This window comes from Dipodomys merriami, unplaced genomic scaffold, assembly GCF_024711535.1.
Source record: "Dipodomys merriami isolate MVZ:Mamm:240054 unplaced genomic scaffold, mDipMer1.0.p SCAF_45, whole genome shotgun sequence".
NCBI classification, from domain to species: domain Eukaryota; kingdom Metazoa; phylum Chordata; class Mammalia; order Rodentia; family Heteromyidae; genus Dipodomys; species Dipodomys merriami.
The window spans coordinates 112,064-133,760 of record NW_027206013.1 but is presented as its reverse complement, the minus strand read 5'-3'; positions in this window follow the sequence as shown (position 1 = coordinate 133,760).

Here is a 21,697-nt window from a genome sequence, read left to right as displayed (position 1 = left end):
GTCCCCGCTCTGTCTCTGCTGTGTCCCTCTGTGTCCCGCTGTTTCCAGCTGTGCCTCGCTGTGTCCACTGCTGTGTTCCCCGCTGTGTCCCTGCTATGTCTCCCGCTGTGTCCCGCTGTGTCCCGCTGTGTCCCCTCTCTGTCATGCTGTTTCCCCCGCTGTGTCCAGCTGAGTACCCGCTGTGTCCCGCTGTGTCCCCCGCTGGGTCCCTCTCTGTTTTCCGTTGTGTTCACCGATGAGTCCCGCTGTGTCCCGCTGTGTCCTGCTGTGTCCCCGCATTGTACCCACTGTGTTACGCTGTTTTCCGCTGTGTCCCGTGGTGTCCTGTTTGTCCCCCGCTATGTCCCCTGCTGAGTCCCCTCTGTGTCCCCGCTGTGTCCCACTGGGTCTTCCCTGTGTCCCCCGTTTTGTCCCGCTCTGTCCACCGCTGTGTCTCCCGCTTTGTCCCGCTGTGTCCCGCTGTGTCCCACTCTGTGTCCCGTTGTGTCCCCAGCTGTGTACACCGCTGTGTCCCGCTGTGTCCCCGCTGTGTCCCGCTGTGTCCAACGCTTTGTCCCGCTGTGTCGTGCTATGTCCTGATTTGTCCCACGCTGTGTCCCGCTGTGACCCCGCTGTGTCCCGCTGTGTCCCAGCTGTGTCCCCGCTATGTCCCCCGCTGTGTCCCGCTGTGTCTCTCGCTGTGTCCCACTGTGTCTCCGCTGTGTCCCACTGTGTCCCGCTGTGTCCTCGCTGTGTCCCCGCTGTGTCCCGCTGTGACCCGCTGTGTTCCCGCTGTGTCCCCCTGTGTCCCCGCTCTGACCCGCTGTGTATCCGCTGTGTCCCCGCTGTGTCCCCCGCTGTGTCCCCCGCTGTGTCCCGCTGTATCCATCTGTGTCCTCGCTGTGTCCCCCGCTGTGTCCCGCTGTGTCCCCACTGTGTCCCCCGCTATGTCCTTGCTATGTCCCACTGTTTCCCCCGCTGTGTCGCTCTGTGACCCGCTGTGTCCTCGCTCTGTTTCCCGCTGTGTAGCGCTGTGTCCCCCGCTGTGTCCTGCTGTGTCCGGCTGTGTCTCCGATGTGTCACACTGTGTCCCGCTGTGTCCCCAGTGTGTCCCCGCTGTGTCACGCTGTATACCCCGCTGTGTCCAGCTGAGTCCCCGCTGTGTCCCGCTGTGTCCCCCGCTGTGTCCCGCTGTGTCCCCGCAGTGTCCCCACTGTGTTCCGCTGTGTTCCGCTGTGTCCCGTGGTGTCCTGCTTTGTCCCCCGCTAGGTCCCCCGCTGAGTCCCCGCTATGTCCCCGCTGTGTCCCGCTGGGTCCTCCCTGTGTCCTCCGCTGTGTCCCGCTCTGTCCCACACTGTATCCCGCTTTGTCCCCACTGTGTCCCTCTGTGTCCCGCTGTGTCCCGCTGTGTCCCACTCTGTGTCCTGTTGTGTCCCCACCTGTGTACACCGCTGAGTCCTGCTGTTTCCCCGCTGTGTCCCGCTGTGTCCCGCTGTGTCCCACGCTTTGTCCCGCTGTGTCCTGCTATGTCCCGCTGTGTCCCCCGCTGTGTCCCACTTTGACCCCGCTGTGTCCCACTGTGTCCCAGCTGTGTCCCCGCTATTTCCCCGGCTGTGTCCCACTGTACTCCCCGCTGTGTCTCTCGCTGTGTCCCCCTGTGTCCCCGCTGTGTACCGCTGTGTCCCTGCTGTGTCCCCGCTGTGTCCCGCTGTGTCCCGCTCTGTCCCGCTCTGTCCCACTCTGTGTCCCGTTATGTTCCCAGCTGTGTACACCGCTATGTCTGGCTGTGTCCCTGCTGTGTCCAGCTGTGTCCCGCTGTGTCCCACTGTGTCCCACGCTGTGTCCCCTGCTATGTCCCCGCTGTGTCGCTCGCTGTGTCCCACTGTGTCCCTGCTGTGTCCCTTTGTGTCCCTCTGTGACCCCGTTGTGTCCCCCGATGTGTCCCACTGGGTCCCGTTTTGTCCCCAGCTTTGTCCCGCTGTGTCCCCGCAGTGTCACTGCTGTGTCCCCGTTTCCTGCTGTGTCCCATGGTGTCCAGCTTAGTACCCCGCTGTGTCCCCCGCTTAGTCCCCTCTGTGTCCTCGCTGTGTCCCGCTGTGTCTTCACTGTGTCCGCGGCAGTCCCCCGCTTTGTCTCCCGCTGTGTCCCGCTTTGTCCCCCGCTGTGTCCCGCTGTGTCCCGCTGTGTCCTTGCTTTTTCCCCCGCTGTGTTCCCCGCTGTGTAGTACTGTGTCCCCCGCTGTGTCCCCCGCTGTGTCCCCGCTGTGTCTCCGCTGTGTCCCGCTGTGTCCCACTGTTTCCAGCTGTGTCCTCGCTGTGTCCCCCGCTGTGTCCCCCGCTGTGTCCCGCTGTCCCCCGCTGTGTCCCCGATGTGTCACACAGTGTCCCGCTGTGTCCCTGCTTTGTCCCCGCTCTGTCACGCTGTATACCCCGCTGTGTCCAGCTGAGTCCCTGTTGTGTCCCGTTGTGTCCCCCGCTGTGTCCCCCTCTGTGTTCCGTTGTGTTCACCGATGAGACCCGCTGTGTCCCGCTGTGTCCCCCACTATGTCCCGCTGTGACCCCGCTGTGTCCCGCTGTGTCCCAGCTGTATCCCCTCTGTGTCCCCCACTGTGTCCCGCTGTGCTCCCCGCTGTGTCCCCGCTGTGTCTCTCGCTGTGTCCCCGCTCTGTCCCAGCTGTGTCCTCTCTGTGTCCCGCTGTGTTCCACGCTGTGTCCCTGCTATGTCCCCGCTGTGTCCCGCTGTGTATCCCACTGTGTCCAGCTGTGTCCATGCTGTGTTCCCGCTGTGTCCCCCATGTGTCCCGCTTTGTCCCCTGCTGTGTTCCCGCTGTGTACCCGCTGTGTCCCGCTACGTCCCGCGGTGTACTCGCTATTTTCCCCGCTGTGTCCGGCTGTGTCCCTGCTGTGCCCCGCTGTGTCCCGCTGTGTATCCCTCTGTGCCCAGCTGTGTTCCTGCTGTTTCGCAACTGTGTCCCCCCTGTGTCCCGCTGTGTCCCCCGCTGTGTCCCCGTCTCCCCCTATGTGTCCCCGCTGTGTCCCGCTGTGTCCCCTTTGTATGCCCTCTGTGTCCCCGCTGTTTCCCATTGTGACCCCCGCTGTGTCCCCGATGTGTCCCCCACTGTATCCCGCTGTGTCCCGTGCTGTATCCTTTCTGTGTCCCTGCAGTGTCCCCATTGTGTCCCGCTGTGTCCCGCTGTTTTCCGTGGTGTCCCGCTTTGTCCCCCGCTGTGTTCCCCGCTGTGTCCCTGCTGTGTTCCGCTTTGTCCCGTTGTGTCCCGCTGTGTATCCCGCTGTGTCCTGCTGTGTCCCATCTGTGTCCCCGTTGTGTCCCTCTGTGTCCCGCTGTGTCCCCCGCTGTGTCCTGCTCTGTCCACTGCTGTGTCTGGCTGTGTCCCCCCTGTGTCCCGCTGTGTCCCGCTGTGTCCCACTGTGTAATCTGCTGTGTCCCGCGGTGTCCCCCGCTGTGTCCCACTGTGTAATCCGCTGTGTCCCGCGGTGTCCCCCGCTGTATCCCGCTGTGTCCCGCTGTGTCTTGCTGTGTCCTGCTGTGTCCTCCCTATGTCCCCGCTGTGTCCCGCTGTATATCCCGCTGTGTCCCATTGTGTCCCCGCTGTCCCCAGCTGTGTCCCTGCTGTGTCCCGCTGTGTCCCCCGCTATGTCCCGCTGTGTCCCCCGCTGTGTCCCGCTGTGTCCCGCTGTGTCCCCTGCTCTATCCCTTTGTTTCACGCTTTGTCCCTGTTGAGTTCCATTGTGTCCCCCGCTGTGTCCCCGATGTGTCCCCCGCTGTATCCCGCTGTGTCCCTCGCTGTGTACCCGCTATGTCCCCGCTGTTTCCCCGCTGTATGCCGCTGTGTCCCGCTGTTTCCCGTGGTGTCCTGCTTTGTCCCCCGCTGTGTCCCTCTCTGAGTCCCCGCTGTGTACTGCTGTGTCCCGTTGTGTCCCGATGTATCCCACGTTGTGTCTCTCTGTGTCCCCTGCTGTGTCCCCCGATGTGTCCCGCTGTGTCCCAGCTGTGTCCACGCTGTGTCCCGCTGTGTCCCAGCTGTGTCCACGCTGTGTCCCGCTGTGTCCTGCTGTGTCCCCGCTGTGTCCCGCTGTGTCCTGCTGTGTCCCCCGCTCTGTCCCAGCTGTATCCCGCTCTGTCCCCGTTCTGTCCCCGATGAGTCCCCACTGTGTCCCGCTGTGATCCACGCTGTGTCTGACTGTGTCCCTGCTGTGTCCCCGCAGTGTCCTGCTGTGTATCACGCTGTGTCCAGCTCTGTCCCTGCTGTGTCCCCGCTGTGTCCCCCCTATGTCCCGCTGTGTCCCCCACTGTGTCCCCGATGTGTCCCCGATGTGTCCCGCTGTGTCCCGTTCTGTCCCCGCTCTCGCCTGCTGTGTCCCAGCTCTGTCCCGCTGTGTCCCCGATGTGTCCCTCTGTGTCCCACTGTGAACTCGCTGTGTTCCCCGCTGTGTCCTGCTGTGTCCCCCGCTCTGTCCCGCTGTGTCCCGCTATGTCCCGCTGTGTCGCGCTGTTTCCCGTGGTGTCCCGCTTTGTCCCCCGCTGTGTCCACCTCTGAGTCCCCCTGTGTCCCGCTTTGTCCCGCTGTGTCTTCGCTGTTTCCCCTGCTGTGTCCCGCTGTGTACCCCGCTGTGTCCAGCTGTGTCCCTTCTATGTCCCGCTGTGTCCCGTTGTGTTCCCCGCTGTGTCCCCGCTGTGTCCTTTTGTGTCCCCGCTCTGTCCCCACTTTGTCCCCGCTGTGTCCCCGCTGTGTCCCCGCTGTGTCCCGCTGTGTGCCCTGCTCTGTCCCCGCTGTGTCCCCGCTATGTCCCGTCATATTCCACGCTGTGTCTCGCTGTGTGCCTGATGTGTCCCCACTGTGTCCCGCTGCGTATCCCACTGTGTCCAGCTATGTCCCTGCTGTGTCACCGCTGTGTCACCACTGTGTCCCGCTGTGTCCCCCGCTGTGTCCCCCGCTGTGTCCCCATGTGTTCCGCTGTGTCTCCGATGTGTTCTGCTGTGTCCTGCTGTGTCCCGCTTTTTATCCCTCTTTGTCTCCGCAATGTCCACCCTGTGTACCGCTGTGTCCCTCGCTGTTTCCCCGATGTGTCCCGCTGTGTATCCCACTGTGTCCAGCTGTATCCCTGATGTGTCCCCGCTTTGTCACCCCTGTATCCCGCTTTGTCCCCCACTGTGTCCCCCATTGTGTCCCCGCTGTGTCCTGCTGTGTCCCTGCTGTGTACCCGCTGTGTCCCTCTGTGTATCGTGCTGTGCCCAGCTGTGTCCCTGCTGTGTCGCCGCTTTGTCCCTGCTGTGTCGCCGCTGTGTCCACCCTGTGTCCCGCTGTGTCCCCAGCTGTGTCCCCGCTGTGTCCCTGATGTGTCCCGCTGTGTCCCATTGTGTTCCTGCTGTCCCCCGCTGTGTCCCCGCTGTTTCCTGCTGTGTCCCCGATGTGTCCCGCTGTGTCTCCCGCTGTGTCCCGCTGTGTCCCCCGCTGTGTCCTGCTGTGTCCCCCGGTCTGTACTGCTGTGTCCCGCTCTGTCCCACTGAGTCTCGCTGTGTCCTCGGTGTGTCCCCGCTGTGTCCTTGCTGTGTACCGCTGTGTCCCTGTTATATCCCTGCTGTGTCCCCCTGTGTATCCCACTGTGTCCAGCTGTGTCCCTGCTGTGTTCTGTTCTTTTCCCCGCTGTGTGCCCCGCTGTGTCCTCCGCAGTGTCCCGCTTTGTCCCCCGCTCTGTCCCCGCTTTGTCTTGCTCTGTCCCCGCTCTGTCCCCGCTGTGTCCCCGCTGTGTCCCGCTGTGTTCCACGCTGTGTCCCGCTGTGTCCCTGCTGTGTCCCCACTGTGACCCCCTGTGTATCCCGCTGTGTCCAGCTTTGTCCCCCGCTGTGTCCCCCCTGTGTCCTGCTGTGTGCCCGCTGTATCCTGCTGTGTCCCCGCTGTGTCCCCACTGTGTCCTGCTCTGTCCCCCGCTGTGTACCGCTGTGTCCCCCGCTGTGTCCTGCTGTGACCCCGCTGTGTCCCGCTGTGTCCATGCTTTCCTCCGCTGTGTCCTGTGTACCCTGTGTCCCCTGGAGTGTCCCAGCTGTGTCCCCGCTGTATCCCACTGTGTCCAGCTGTGTCCCTGATGTGTCCCCGCTTTGTCACCCCTGTATCCCTCTTTGTCCCCAACTGTGTCCCCCATTGTGTCCCCGCTGTGTCCCGCTGTGTATCGCGCTGTGCCCAGCTGTGTCCCTGCTGTTTCCACGCTGTATCCTGCTGTGTCCCCGCTGTGTCCCCACTGTTTCCTGCTTTGTCCCCCGCTGTGTTCCGCTGTGTCCCCCGTTGTGTCCTGCTGTGACCCCGCTGTGTCCCGCTGTGTCCATGCTGTCCCCTGCTGTGTCCTGTGTACCCTCTGTCCCCTGGAGTGTCCCAGCTGTGTCCCCGCCGTATCCCACTGTGTCCAGCTGTGTCCCTGATGTGTCCCCGCTTTGTCACCCCTGTATCCCGCTTGGTCCCCCACTGTGTCCCCCATTGTGTCCCCGCTGTGTCCCTGCTGTGTCCCAGCTGTGTCCCGCTGTGTATCGCGCTGTGCCCAGCTGTGTCCCTGCTGTGTCGCCACTGTGTCCACCCTGTGTCCCGCTGTGTCCCCAGCTGTGTCCCCGCTATGTCCCTGTGTGTCCCGCTGTGTCCCGTTGTGTTCCCGGTGTCCCCCGCTGTGTCTCCGCTGTTTCCTGCTGTGTCCCCGATGTGTCCCGCTGTGTCCCGCTGTGTACTCGCTGTGTCCCCCGCTCTGTCCCGCTGTGTTCCCCGCTGTGTCCTGCTGTGTCCCCCGGTCTGTCCTGCTGTGTCCCGCTCTGTCCCACTGTGTCTCGCTGTGTCCTCGGTGTGTCCCCGCTCTGTCCCCGCTGTGTCCTCGCTGTGTACCGCTGTGTCCCTGCTATATCCCTGCTGTGTCCCGCTGTGTATCCCACTGTGTCCAGCTGTGTCCCTGCTGTGTTCCGCTGTTTTCCCCGCTGTGTGTCCCGCTGTGTCCCCGCTGTGTTCCCGTTGTGTCCCCCGCTGTGTCCTGCTCTGTCCCCTCTGTTTCCTGCTGTGTCCCCGCTGTCCCACGGTTTGTCCCTGCTGTTCCCAGCTATGTACCCCACTGTGTCCAGCTGTGTCCCGCTCTGTCCCCTCTGTGTCCTGCTGTGTCCCCGCTGTCCCCCGGTGTGTCCCTGCTGTTCCCAGCTATGTACCCCACTGTGTCCCGCTGTGTCCCCTCTGTGTCCCTCTGTGTCCTCGCTGTGTCCCCTATATGTCCCTCATTGTATCCCACTGTGTCCAACTGTGTCCCCGCTGTTTCCCACTGTGTCCCCGCTGTTTCCCGCTGTGTGCCCCACAGATTCCCCTGCTGTGTCCCCCGCTGTGTCCCCGCTGTGTCCCCGCTGTGTCGAGCTGTGACCCCGCTGTGACCCTGCTGTGTCCCCGATGTGTCCCGCTGTGTCCCGTTGTGTCCCTGCTGTCAACCACTGTGTCCCCGCTGTGTCCCGCTGTGTCTCCGCTGTGTCCCGTGTGTGTCCCGCTGTTTACCCACTGTCCCCCGCTGTGTCCCCGCTGTGTCCCGCTGTGACCTGCTGTGTACCTGCTGTCCCCCGCTGTGTCCCGCTTTGTCCCGGCTGTCTCCTGGAGTGTCCCCGCTGTGTCCCGTTGTGTCGCGCTGTGTATCCCGCTGTGTCCAGCTGTGTTCCCACTATGTCGCCGCTGTGTCGTCTGTGTCCTGCTGTGTCCCCCGCTGTGTCCCGCTGTGTCACGCTGTGTCCCGCTATGTCCCGTTGTGTCCCCCGCTCTGTCCCCCTCTATCCTGCAGTGTCCCGCTGTGTCATAGCTGTGTCCCCTCTATGTCCCGCTGTGTCCCCCACTGTGTCACGCTGTGTCTCGCTGTGTCCCGATGTGTCCGCTGCTGTGTCCCCGTTGTGTCCCCGCTGTGTCCCGCTGTGTCCCGCTTAGTCCCACTGTGTCCCTCTGTGTCCTCGCTGTGTCCCCGATGTGTCCCCATTGTATCCTACTGTGTCCAAATGTGTCCCCGCTGTTTCCCGCTGTGTTCCCCACTGATTCCCCTGCTGTGTCCCCCGCTGTGTCCCCGCTGTTTCCCCGCTGTGTCCCCGATGTGTCGAGCTGTGTCCCTGCTGAGACCCTGCTGTGTCCCTGATGTGTCCCGCTGTGTCCCGTTGTGTCCCTGCTGTCACCCACTGTGTCCCCGCTGTGTCCCGCTGTGTCCCCGCTGTGTCCCCTTTGTGTCCCGCTGTTAACCCACTGTCCCCCGCTGTGTCCCCGCTGTGTCCCGCTGTGACCAGCTGTGTCCCTCCTGTCCCCCGCTGTGTCCTGCTGTGTCCCGGCTGTCCCCTGGAGTGTCCCCGCTGTGTCCCGTTTCGTCCCGCTGTGTATCCCGCTGTGTCCAGCTGTGTTCCCACTATGTCGCCGCTGTGTCCTCTGTGTCCCGCTGTGTCCCCCACTGTGTCCCGCTGTGTCCTGCTGTGTCCCTTTGTGTCCCCCGCTCTGTCCCCCTGTGTCCTGCAGTGTCCCGCTGTGTCATAGCTGTGTCCGAGCTATGTCCCGCTGTGTTCACCGCTGTGTCCCGCTGTGTCCTCTCTGTGTCCCCCGCTGTGTCCTCGCTGTGTACCCGGTGTGTCCTGGTGTGTCCCGCTGTTTCCCTTGTTGTCGCGGTTTGTCCCCGGCTGTGTCCCCCGCTGAGTCCCCTCTGTGTCCGTGTCGTGTCCTGCTGTGGCCCACGCTGTGTCCTGCTGTGTCCCGGGCTGTGTCCCCACTGTGTCCCCGATGTGTCCTGCTGTGTCCCGCTGTGTCCTCACTGTGTCCTCGCTGTGTCCCCCGTTGTGTCCCGCTGTGTCCCCCGCTGTGTCCCCGCTGTGTCCCGCTCGGTCCCGCTGTGTCCCGCTGTGTACCCGGCTGTTTCCCCCGCTGTGTCCTGCTGTGTCCCCTGTTGTGTCCCGCTGTGTCCCGCTTTGTCCTGCTTTGTCCCTCTGTGTCCTCGCTGAGTCCCCGATGTGTCCCGCTGTCTATCGCTCTGTGTCGAACTGGGTCCCCACTTTGATCCGCTCTGTCCCCCGCTGTGTCCCCGCTGTGTCCCCGATGTTTCCCGCTGTGTCCTCGATGTGTCCCCAGCTGTGTCCCGCTGTGTCCACAGCTGTGTCACGCTGTGTCCCCCGCTGTGTCCCGCTGTGTCCCGCTGTGTCCTGCTGTGTCCTCGCTGTGTCCCTGCTGTGTCCCGCTGTGTATCCCGCTGTGTCCAGCTGTGTTCCCGCTGTGTCGTCGCTGTGTGGTCTGTGTCCCTCTGTGTCCCCCGCTGTGTCCCGCTGTGTCCCCCGCTGTGTCCCGCTGTGTCCCGCTGTGTCCTGCTGTGTCCTCGCTGTGTCCAGGCTATGTCCCGCTGTGTAACCCGCTGTGTCCAGCTGTGTCCCCGCTGTGTCCTCGCTGTGTGCACGCTGTTTCCCGCCTTGTCCCCCGATGTGTCCCTGCTGTGTCCCCAATGTGTACCACTGTGTCCTTCTGTGTCCTCACTGTGTCCCCCGCTGTGTCCCTCTGTGTCCCCCGCTGTGTCCTGCTGTGTTCCCCTCTGTGTCCCGCTGTGTCCGGCTGTGTCCCCGCTGTGTCCTCGCTGTGTCCCCCACTGTGTCACCCCCTGTGTCCCGCTGTGTCCCCGGTGTATCCCGGTGTGTCCCCGCTGTGTCCCCACTGTGTCCTGCTGTGTCCCCCGCTGTGTCCCGCTGTGTCCCCCGCTGTGTCCTGCTGTGTCCCCCGCTGTGTCCCGCTGTGTCCCTGCTGTCCCCCGCTGTGTCCTGTGTACCCGCTGTCCCCTGGAGTGTCCCCGCTGTTTCCTCACTGTGTCTCGCTGTGTCCCGCCGTGTCCCTCTGTGTCCTCACTGTGTTTCCAGCTGTGTCTCCACTGTGTCTCGGTGTGTTCTCACTGTGTCCCCGCTGTGTCCCGCTGTGTATCCCGCTGTGTCCAGCTGTGTCCCCACTGTGTCCCCGCTGTGACCCTCTGTGTCCCGCTGTGTCCCCCGCTGTGTCCCGCAGTGTCCACTGCTGTGTCCGGCTGTGTCACCCCTGTGTCCCGCTGTGTCCCGCTGCGTCCCACTGTATCCCAGCATGTCCCCCGCTGTGTCCGGCTGTGTCCGCCGCTGTGTCCTGCTGTGTCCCCCAGACTGTCCCGCTGTGTCCCGCTGTGTCTCGCTGTGTCCTGCTGTGTCCTCGCTGTGACCCCGCTGTGTCCCGCTGTGTATCCCGCTGTGTACCGTTATGTCCCCGCTGTCCCCCGCTGTGTCCCCGCTGTGTGCCCGCTGTGTCCCCGATGTGTCCCGCTGTGTCCCCCCCTATGTCCCGCTGTGTCCCCCGCTGTGTCCCGCTGTGTCACCGGCTGTGTCCTGCTGTGTCCCCCGCTGGGCCCCGCTCTGAACTGCTGTGTCCCGCTCTGTCCCGCTCTGTCCCGCTGTGTCCCTGCTGAATCCCATTGTGTCCCCCGCTGTGTCCCGCTGTGTCCCGCTGTTTCCCATGGTGTCCCGCTTTGTCCCCGGATGTGTCCTCCTCTGAGTCCCTGTGTCCCCACTGTGTCCTCGATGTGTCCCCAGCTGTGTCCCGCTGTGTCCACAGCTGTGTCACGCTGTGTCCCCCGCTGTGTCCCGCTGTGTCCTGTTGTGTCCCGCTGTGTTCCTCGTTGTGTCCCCGCTGTGTACTGCTGTGTCCTGCTGTGTCCTTGCTGTGTCCCCGCTGTGTCCCTCCTGTTTCCCCGATGTGTCCCGCTGTGTATCCCACTGTGTCCAGCTGTGTCCCTGCTGTGTCCTCGCGGTGTCCCCAATTGTCGCGCTGTGTATCACCCTGTTTCCAGCTGTGTCCCCGCTGTGTCCCCGCTGTGTCCCCGCTGTATCCAGCTGTGTCCCTGCTGTGTCCCCGCTGTGTCCCCCCTGTGTCCCGCTGTGTCCCCATTTGTGCCCCGCTGTGTCCCCGATGTGTCCCGCTGTGTCGCGTTCTGTCCCCGCTCTCCCCTGCTCTGTCCCCCCTGTGTCCCAAAGTGTCCACGATGTGTCCCGCTGTGTCCCACTGTGTACTCGCTGTGTCCCCCGCTGTGTCCTGCTGTGTCCCCCGCTCTGTCCCGCTTTGTCCCGCTGTGTACCGCTGTGTCCCGCTGTTTCCCGTGGTGTCTCGCTTTGTCCCCCGCTGTGTCCCTCTCTGAGTCCCCCTGTGTCCCGCTTTGTCCCTCTGTGTCCTCGCTGTGTCCCGCGCTGTGTCCCGCTGTGTATCCCGCTCTGTCCAGCTGTGTCCCTTCTGTGTTCCGCTGTGTTCCCGCTGAGTCCCTCTGTGTCCCCCACTCTGTCAACGCTCTGTCCCCGCTGTGTCCCACGGTGTTCCACGCTGTGTCTCGCTGTGTCCCTGATGTGTCCCCGCTGTGTCCCGCTGTGTACCCCGCTGTGTCCCGCTGTGTATCCCACTGTGTCCAGCTTTGTCCCTGCTGGGTCCCTGCTGTGTCACCACTGTGTCCCGCTGTGTCCCCCGCTGTGTCCCCGCTGTGTCCACGATGTGTTCCGCTGTGTCCTCGATGTGTCCTGCTGTGTCCCACTGTGTCCCCCGCTCTGTCCCGCTGTTTCCCGCTGTTTCCCGCTGTGTCCTCGCTGTTTCCCTTGCTGTGTCCCGCTGTGTACCGGTCTGTGTCCCCGCTGTGTCCTGCTGTGTCCTCGCTGTGTCCCCCACTGTGTCCCTCTGTGTCCCCCACTGTGTCCCCGCTGTGTCCCCGCTGTGTCCCGCTGTGTCCCGCTGTTTCCCGTGGTGTTCCGGTTTGATCCCCGCTGTGTCCCCCGCTGAGTCCCCACTGTGTCCCCGCTGAGTCCCGCTGTGTCCCCGATGAGTCCCGCTGTGTCATCCTGTGTCCTGCTGTGTCCCCACTTTGTCCCGGCTGTGTCCCCACGCTGTCCCGCTCTGTCCCCGGCTGTGTCCCCGCTGTGTCCCCGATGTGTCCCGCTGTGTCCTCACTATGACCCCCGCTGTGTCCCGCTTTGTCTCCGGCTGTGTCACGCTGTGTCCCCCGCTGTGTCCCGCTGTGTCACCCCCTGTGTCCCGCTGTGTCCCACTGTGTCCCGCTGTGTCCTCGCTCTGTCCCCGCTGTGTCCCGCTGAGTACCCTGCTGTGTCCCGCTGTAACCTTGCTGTGTCCCGCTGTGTCCTCGCTGTGTAACTGCTTGTCCCGCTGTTTATCCCGCTGTGTCCAGCTGGGTCCCCCCTGTGTCCCCGTTGTGTCCTTGCTGTGTCTCGTTGTTTCCCGGGCTGTGTCCCCGCTCTGTCCCCGATGTGTCCCGCTGTGTCCGGCTGTATCCTCGCTGTGTCCCTCGCTGTGTCCTTCTGTGTCCCGGGCTGTGTCCCCGTGTGTCCCTGATGTGTCCCGCTGTGTCCCGCTGTGTCCTCGCTGTGTCCCCCGCTGTGTCCCGCTGTTTCCTCGCTGTGTCCCCGCTGTGTCCCGCTGTGTCCCGCTGTTTCCCGTGGTGTCCCAGTATGTCCCCGATGTGTCCCGCTGTGTCCACCCTGTGTCACGCTCTGTCCCCCGCTGTGTCCCCGCTCTGTACGCGATGTGTTCCGCTCTGTCCCGTTGTGTCCCCGCTCTCCCCCGCTGTGTCCCTGCTGTGTCCCCGCTGTTTCCCCCTGTGTCTCCGATGTGTCCCGCTGTGTCCCGCTGTGTACTCTCTGTGTCCTCCGCTGTGTCCCGCTGTGTCTCCCGCTGTGTCCTGCTATGTCCCCCGGTCTGTCCCGCTGTCTCTTGCTGTGTCCCTGCTGTGTCACAGCTATGTCCCCTATGTGTCCCGCTGTGTCTTCGCTGTGTCCTGCTGTGTCACCCGCTGTGTCCCGCTGTGTCCCGCTGTGTCCACCGCTCTGTCCCGCTGTGTCATGCTGTGTCCCTGCTGTTTCCCATTGTGTCCTCCACTGTGTCCCCGATGTGTCCCCCGCTGTATCCCGCTGTATCCCGCTTTGTCCCCCGCTCTGTCCTTGCTGTGTCCCTGCAGTGTCCCCATTGTGTCCCGCTGTGTCCCGCTGTTTCCCGTGTTGTCCCGCTTTGTCCCCCGCTCTGTCCCCACTGTGTCTCCGCTGTGTCCCCGCTGTTTCCCGCTTTGTCCCTTTGTGTCCCCCGCTCTGTTCCCGCTGTGTCCTGCTCTTTCCCCGCTCTGTCCCCACTGTGTCCCTGCTGTGTCCCACTGTGTCCCTGCTGTGTCCCCACTGTGACCCGCTGTGTCACCCGCTGTGTCCAGCTGTGTCCCAGCTGTGTCCCTGCTGTGTCCCGCTGTGTCCCCGCCATATCCCGCTTTGTCCTCGCTGTGTCCCCGCTGTGTCCCGCTGTGTCCCCCGCTGTGTCCCCCGCTGTGTCCCCGCTGTGTCCTGCTGTGTCCCGCTGTGTCCCCCGTTGTGTCCCGCTGTGTCCCCTTCTGTGTCCCACGTTGTGTCCCGCTGTATCCTTATTGTGTCCCGCTGTGTCCCTTTGTATCCCCTGCTCTGTCCCCTCTGTGTCCTGCTATGTCCCCGCTGTGTCCCCGCTGTGTCCTTGCTGTGTCCCCGCTGTGTCCCCGCTGTGTTCCGCTGTATCCTCGCTGTGTCCCTCTTTGTCCCGGGCTGTGTCCCCGCTGTGTCCCCTATGGGTCCCGCTGTGTCCTCGTTGTGTCCCCCGCTGTGTCTCGCTGTGACCCCATCTTTGTCCCCGCTGTGTCCCCGCTGTGTCCCGGTGTGTCCCGCTGTTTCCCGTGGTGTCCCGGTTTGTCCCCCGCTGTGTCCCCCACTGAGTGCCCGCTGTGTCCTCGCCATGTCCCGCTGTGTCCCTGGCTGTGTCCCCTCTGTGACCCGTTGTGTCCCCCACTGTGTGCCCGCTGTGTCCCTGCTGTGTCCCGCTCAGTCCCGCTGTATCCCGAGGTTTCCCGGTATGTCCCCCGCTGTGTTCTCTGCTGAGTTACCGCTGTGTCTCCGCTGTGTCCGGCTGTGTCCCCCGTTGTGTCCCGCTGTGTCCCCGGCTGTTTCTCCCGCTGTTTACCACTGTGTCCCTGCTGTGTCCCCACTGTGTCCTTCTGTGTCCCCGCTTTCTCCTGCTGTGTCCCCCGCTGTGTCTCGCTGTGTCTTGCTGTGTCCCGATGTGTCCACTGCTGTGTCCCCACTGTGTCCCCGCTGTGTCCCGCTGTGTCCGGCTTTGTTCCACTATGTCCCTCTGTGTCCTCGCTGTGTCCCCATGTGTCCCATTGTGTATCCAGCTGTGTCCAACTGTGTCCCCGCTGTGTCCCGCTGTGTTCCCCACTGATTCCCCCGCTGTTTCCCCCGCTTTGTCCCCGCTGTGTCCCCGCTTTTTCCCCGCTGTGTCGAGCTGTGTCCCCCGCTGTGACCCTGTTGTGTCCCCGCTGTGTCCCGCTGTGTCCTGTTGTGTCCCCGCTTTCACCCACTGTGTCCCCGCTGTGTCCCGCTGTGTCCCGCTGTGTACTCGCTGTGTCCCCGCTGTGTCCCCTTTGTGTCCCGATGTGTCCCGTTGTGTCCCGGCTGTCCCCCGCTTTGTCCCCGCTGTGTCCCGCTGTGTCTTCACTGTGTTCCCTGCTGTGTCCTGCTGTGTCCCCCTCTGTGTCCCACTGTGTCCTCCGCTGTGTCCCCCGCTGTGTCCCGCTGTGTCCTCGCTGTGTCCCCGCTGTGTCCGGCTGTGTATCACGCTGTGTATAGTTGTGTCCCCACTGTGTTCCACTGTGTCCCCCGCTGTGTCCCCCGCTGTGTGCACCGCTGTGACCGCGCTGTGTCCCGCTGTGTCCCTGCTGTAGACTGCTTTGTCCCCGCTGTGTCCCCACTGTGTCCTGCTCTGTACCCTCTGTGTCCCACTGTGTTCTCCGCTGTGTCCCGCTGTGTCCCGCTGTATCTGCTTCTGTGTCCCCGCTGTGTCCCCGCTGTGTCCCGCTGTATCCCGTTGTGTCCCTCTGTGTCCCTCTTTGTCCTCGCTGTGTCCCCGATGTGTCCTGCTGTTTATCCCGCTGTGTCCAGCTGTGTCCCCGCTCTGTCCCCCTGTGTTCCCCACTGTTTCCCTCGCTGTGTCCCCCGCTGTGTCCCCCGCTTTGTCCCTGCTGTGTCCCGCTGTGTTCCCCGCTATGTTTCGTTGTGTCCCCAGCTGTGTACCATGTTGTGTCCCGCTGTGTCCCCATTGTATCGACTCTGTGTCCCGCTGGGTCCCGCTGTGTCCCACGCTGTGTCCCACTGTGTCCACCGCTGTGTCCTGCTGTGTCCCCCGCTGTGTCCCGCTGTGTAGTGACCGTCTACTCGACCAGCGAGAACGAACGACCACCACACCAGGAGTCTTCTCAGATCACGCTTTATTGGAGAGCCTTTTAGTTGATGGGAGAGCTTGAGCGGGAGAGAGCGTGCATCCGAAACATAGCCGCTTATATAGGGAATAGGAACGTGGGTCGGCCTATTGGTCATCTGCCTTTCACCGTCACCAGGTGCCATGGGATTGGCTGGCTCGCGCACGCGCAAAACCCAGGCGTCCCGCCAAGCACCGTCTAATATGGACCTCAAAGCTGCAAGGGAGTGGGCGGAGTCTCGTTCACCCCGGCTCCCTACAGTTCCCCCCTTTAGTTTTTTGGCGACAGGTAAGAGTAGAGGTTGGGCCTCTGTCTAAAACATTAATGAGAGGACCTTGCACTGGTCATCGCCTGAGGGGCGCGCCTTCCCCAGTGATGACCAGGCCCGTCCGATGCCTTTTTTGCAGAGGTGGGATCTTGGGCATCAACCCATTTGCAACCCAGCATGCTCTTCTTGAGGAGATGAGAACCATCTCCTCAAGTGCAGTGCACTTGCCTTGCACCCTGTCCCAAATTATAAGTTGCATACCTGTCCTGGTGCAATGGGATCCCCTGATCCTTCGGGGTGCTAAGGCTATGCAGGATGGTAAGGCTTAACTGCCTCTTAGGGACAACAGCCAGATCTGGGGTGAGGATCCACTCTCCAAAGCGGCTAATGCTTGCGAGATAACAACCTTGTCCCTTCTCGTTTGGGCTCGAAGGCGACAGACCAACCATAGGCAGACCACGCATCCTCCCAAGCAGCAGGCTAAAAACATTCCGACTCCCACCCACTCTTTGGAAAAGGACACCGCAGAGGCAATCCAGTCAGTAAATTGTAACAGCCCACAGCATCATTGATTTAGCTATCACAGGGATTGCTATTAGCACTGTTGCTAACAGCAGGAAGATCAGCTGCATCAGGAGACGAGTGGATGGCATCTTCAAGAGGGGGTTCTTCTTCAGTCTCCACCGGCCTGGTCAGTCTCGTTGGCACCCAGTGAGGTACCTCTTGACTCTGTGGAAAAACACAAACAGCTACCCTGGATCTCGTTATTACCGGATCCGGTCCATACCATTTATTATTAATAACATCCTTCCACATAACCATGTCTTTAGTATCCATGGGGTCTCTTGTCATATGCCGATCTGCGGCAGACTGATCATTGTCATTTAGAATTTAAAAATTAAGGGTAAAGAGCGCAAGAGAAAGTCTTTCCCTGGGGGACACGGACTCAGCAGTTCCCCCCTTTTGTTTTTGAAGCATTTCTTTTATTCTTCGATTGCCTCTTTCCACTATACCTTGTCCTTGAGGATTGTAGGGCAATCCGGTGGTGTGGGCAACCTGCATTTGTGAGCAAAAGGTGCGAAAACCATGGAAAGTATAAGCAGGGCCATTATCCGTCTTAAGTCTAAGGGGCTTTCCCCAAGCTGCCCAAGCTTCTAAGCAGTGTGTTCTGACGTGAGACACCTTTTCTCCTGCCAGAGGTGTGGCATGAATGACACCAGAAAAGGTGTCCACAGACACATGTAAATATTTCAACTTACCAAATTCCGTCAGATGAGTAACATCCATTTGCCATAGGGCGTTTGGTCTCAACCCCCTGGGGTTTACCCCCACATGGGGAGGATGAAGAAAGGTAACACAAGATTTACAGGCTTTAACAATATCTCTTGCCACATGCCTGGACAAATTATATCTTTTCCTAAGGGTATAAGCAGGTACATGATACAATATATGAAAGTCTTTTGCCAATTCTACAGGATCAGCAGCGACCAGAGCCACAGCCCGAGTTGCCTGGTCCACCAAATCATTACACCTTGCCATCGGGCCCGGCAACATAGAGTGGGCGTGAATATGTCCAATATAAAAAGGATGTTTTCTGTTTAAGATAAGGGATTGAATCTGTAACAAAACATTAGAAACTGTACTGGCCTGCTTAATTGAAGCAGCAACTTCAAGAGAAGCAACGGCATTTACAACATATAATGAATCAGAAAATAAGTTAAAAGGTTGATCAAATCTTTCAAAAACTTCAAGCACAATTAAACATTCAACAGCCTGTGGGACATTCGGCCAAAAATTAAAGACCACCGGCTGTTTGTGTCCTTGAACAAAAAAGGCACCTTGTCCAGATTTTGATCCATCCGTAAAGATGGTCAGGGCACTAACTAGGGGCTCCTTTGAAGTAACAACAGGAAAAAACACCAAATTTTTGTTAACTATGGCAAGCAGAGGATGCTTAGGAGAATGATTATCAATTACATTTGGAAATGAGCAAACAAGAATTGCCCACATATCCACTCTGGCTGCTAAAATTTCAACTTGCTCACGGGTGTATGGAATAATTAATTTATCTGGAATTTTTGCAAAGTGCATCAAACAATACTTCATACCCAAAATTGCCTGTTTAGCCACTAATTCAGGAAAATATTGAACAGTTTTTGCTCCCACAGAATCATAGCATTAATAGTTAGCCTTCGAAGCAAGGCAGTGGTATAATTAGCCGTCACTCCATAAGTCCTGACTGCCTCAACTAAATCCTTAAGCTGGGAGTAGGAAACCAGCTCAAAATTTCTTTCAGTAGTAATTGGATTTTCAAAAACTGGAAAAGCGGCCGCAAGCCGCGACCAGGTGCTTTCTTTTATAAAGTGACTCTTCCCTGCCGGCGGGCACGGCGGGGGGGCCGACGGGTGAGGGCCAGCTCCGTTTCCTCTTCCTGGTTGCTGCGGTACTCCCACCCCTAGGGGGCGCCACCCCCCATATCTGTCTGCCTCGTGCTCAGCCGCAGCCTCTTCTAAGTCTTGACTATCAGCTGGATCGTGCTGCTCTCCCTCCTCCTCTACCATTTCTTCCTCTGAGTCACTCACAAGATCACTACATTCTTGGTCCCGCCCTTCCACATGTAGGGCTGAGAACCGGTTTGCTTTTAAAGAAGGGCATGGGGGTCTCCTTGAGACCCCCTCCCTAAGACCCTTCTCCTTTTGTGAGGGCTGCAGTCCCTCTTGCTTTAATTCTTTAGGATCCTTTTGTCTTTTTTCCCTTTTTCTTTTAGGCCTATTTTCTTCCCCTTTACTGGATGCTGACTCTGATAGACTATCCTGATGCTGCGTTAGTACTTTGCGTCCTTCCTGGATTAAATCAAACCCTCCCTCCTCCAGGCAAGTGCGCACTATCAAAAAGACAAGCCACAAGGGAAGAAGCAATGCAAGCAACCAATAAATATCTAAATCTACAGTGAACAGCATACCGGGGGATACTTACCGACGTCCCCTCTCCAAGTGTTGAGTTCTGGCTCCTGCGCGGCCCCTCGCGCGGGTCCCGGGTTTCGGCACCACTTGTAGCGACCGTCTACTCGACCAGCGAGAAAGAACGACCACCACACCAGGAGTCTTCTCAGATCACGCTTTATTGGAGAGCCTTTTAGTTGATGGGAGAGCTTGAGCGGGAGAGAGCGTGCATCCGAAACATAGCCGCTTATATAGGGAATAGGAACGTGGGTCGGCCTATTGGTCATCTGCCTTTCACCATCACCAGGTGCCATGGGATTGGCTGGGGACTCTACCTGGCTCGCGCACGTGCAAAACCCAGGCGTCCCGCCAAGCACCGTCTAATATGGACCTCAAAGTTGCAAGGGAGTGGGCGGAGTCTCGTTCGCCCCGGCTCCCTACACCGCTGTGTCCCCGCTCTGTCCCATGCTGTGTCTTGCTGTGTCCATGCTGTGTCCCGTTTTGTCCCGCTGTGTCCCACTGTGTCCCCCGCTGTGTCCCCCGTTGTGTCCCCGCTCTTTCCCCCCTTGGTCCACGATGTGTCCCGCTGTGTCCCCCTATATGTCTCGCTATGTCCCCAGCGCTGTCCCCAGATGTGTCACACTGTGTCCCCCGTGGTGTTCCACTGTATCCTGCTGTGTCCTCACTTCGTCCCCCGCTGTGTCCCGTTGTGTCCCCAGCGCTGTCCCCAGCTGTGTCACGCTGTGTCCCCCGCTGTCCCCTGCTGTGTCCCCGCTGTGTCCTGCTGTGTCCCCGCTGTGTCCCCTGCTGTGACCCCCTCTGTGACCCCGATGTGTCCCCCGCTGTGGCTCTCACTGTGTCCCGCTGTGTCCCCGCTGTGTCCCACTGTGTCCCGCTGTGTCCCCGCTGTGTCCCGCTGTGTCCCCGCTGTCCCCCTCTATGTCCACCTGTGTCCCCCGCTGTGTCCCCCTGTTTCCCCAATGTCCCCCGCTGTGTCGCCGCTGTGTCCCCCTGTGAAGCTGCTGTTTCCCCGCTGTGTAAGGCTGTGTCCTCCATTGTGTCCCCCTCTGTGTCCCACGCTGTGTCCGACTGTGTCCCCGCTGTCCCATGCTGTGTCCCGCTTTGTCCCCGTTGTCCCCCGGTGTGTCATCACTGTCCCCCGCTGTGTCCCCTGCTGTGTCCCGTTGTGTCCCGCTGTGTCCCACTTTGTTCCCCCCTGTGTCCCCTGCTGTGTCCCCGCTGTTTCCCCCCCTGTGTCCATGATGTGTCCCGCTGTGTCCCCATATGTGTCTCGCTGTGTCCCCAGCGCTGTCCCCAGCTGTGTCACACTGTGTCCCCCGTGGTGTCCCGCTGTGTCCCGCTGTGTCCCCCGCTGTTTCCCATTGTGTCCCCAGCTGTATACCTCACTGTGTCCCGCTGTGTCCCGCTTTGTCCTCGCTACGTCCCCCACTGTGTCCCGCTGTGTCCCCAGCGCTGTCCCCAGCGGTGTCACACTATGTCCCTCGCGGTGTCCCGCTGTGTCCCGCTGTGTCCCCCTCTGTGTCCCGCTGTGTCCCCCTCTGTGTTCCCCGCTGTGTCCCGCTGTGTTCCCGCTGTCCTCCGCTGTGTCGCAGCTGTGTCCTGCTGTGTCCCGCTGTGTCCCCCTATATGTCTCGCTATGTCCCCAGCGCTGTCCCCAGATGTGTCACACTGTGTCCCCCGTGGTGTTCCACTGTATCCTGCTGTGTCCTCACTTCGTCCCCCGCTGTGTCCCGTTGTGTCCCCAGCGCTGTCCCCAGCTGTGTCACGCTGTGTCCCCCGCTGTCCCCTGCTGTGTCCCCCCTGTGTCCAGCTGTGTCCTGCTGAGTCACCCGCTGTGTCCCCGCTGTGTCTCCGCTGTGTCCCTTCTGTGTCCCGCTGTGTCCCCCACTGTGTCCCCGCTGTTTCCCCCCCTGTGTCCTGATGTGTCATCACGCTGTTCCTCGCTGTGTCCTGCTGTGTCCCCGCTGTGTCCCGCTGTGTCCCTGCTGTGTCCTGCTTTGTATCCGCTGTGTCACATTGTGTCCACCGCTGTCTGCCCCCTGTGTCCCGCTGTGTCCCTGCGCTGTCCCCTGCTGTGTCCCCGCTGTGTCCCCAGCTTTGTCCAGGTGTGTCCCTGCTCTGTCCCACACTATGTACCCACTGTGTCCCCGCTGTGTCCGGCTGTGTCACCCGCTGTGTCCTGCTGTTTCCCCGATGTCCCCCGCTGTGTCCCCGCTGTGTCCTGCTGTGTCCCCGCTGTCCCCCGCTATGTCCACCTGTGTCCCCAGCTGTGTCCCCCTGTTTCCCCAATGTCCCCCGCTGTGTCGCTGCTGTGTCCCCTGTGAAGCTGCTGTTTCCCCGCTGTGTAACGCTGTGGCCCACCCTGTGTCCCACTCTGTGTACAGTTTTGTCCCCAGCTGTGTACACTGCTGTGTAGCGCTGTGTCCCTGCTGTGTCCCGCTGTGTTCCCCTATGTCCCGCTGTGTCCCCCGCTTTGCCCGCTGTGTCCTGCTATGTCCCGCTGTGTCCACCGCTGTGTCCCTCTGTGACCCCACTGTGTCCCACTGTGTCCCGCTGTGTCCCCCGCTGTGTCCCCCGCTGTGTCACCGCTGTCACCCTGTGTTCCGTTGTGCCCTCGCTGTGTCCCGCTGTGTCCCGTGGTGTCTTGCTTTGTCCCTTCGCAATGTCCCTGGCTGAGTCCCCGCTGTGCCCCTGCTGTGTCCCTCTGTGTCCTCCCTGTGTCCCCCTATGTGTCCCCTGCTCTGTCCCTCAGTGTCAACCGCTGTGTCCCACTGTGTCCCGCTGTTTCCCCACTGTGTTGTTCGCTGTGTCCCGCTGTGTCCTCGCTGTGTCCCGCTGTGTCCTCCCTGTGTCCCCATCTGTGTCCCGCTATGACCCCCTCATTGTCCCCAACTGTGTCCCACACTGTGTCCCGCTGTGTCCCGCAGTGTCCCAATGTGTCCAGCTCTTTATCCGCTGTGTCCCCCCGCTGGGTCCCCGCTGTGTCCCAATATGTCCCGCTGTATCCCGCTGTGTCCTCGCTGTGTCCCCCGCAGTGTTTCGCTATGTCCCGCTGTGTCCCAGCTGTGTCACCGCTGTGTCCCGCTGTGTCCCCGCTGTGTCCCCGCTGTGTCCCCGCTGTGTCCCGCTGTGTCTCGCTGTGTCCCCCGCTGTATCCCGATGTGTCCCCGCTGTGTCCC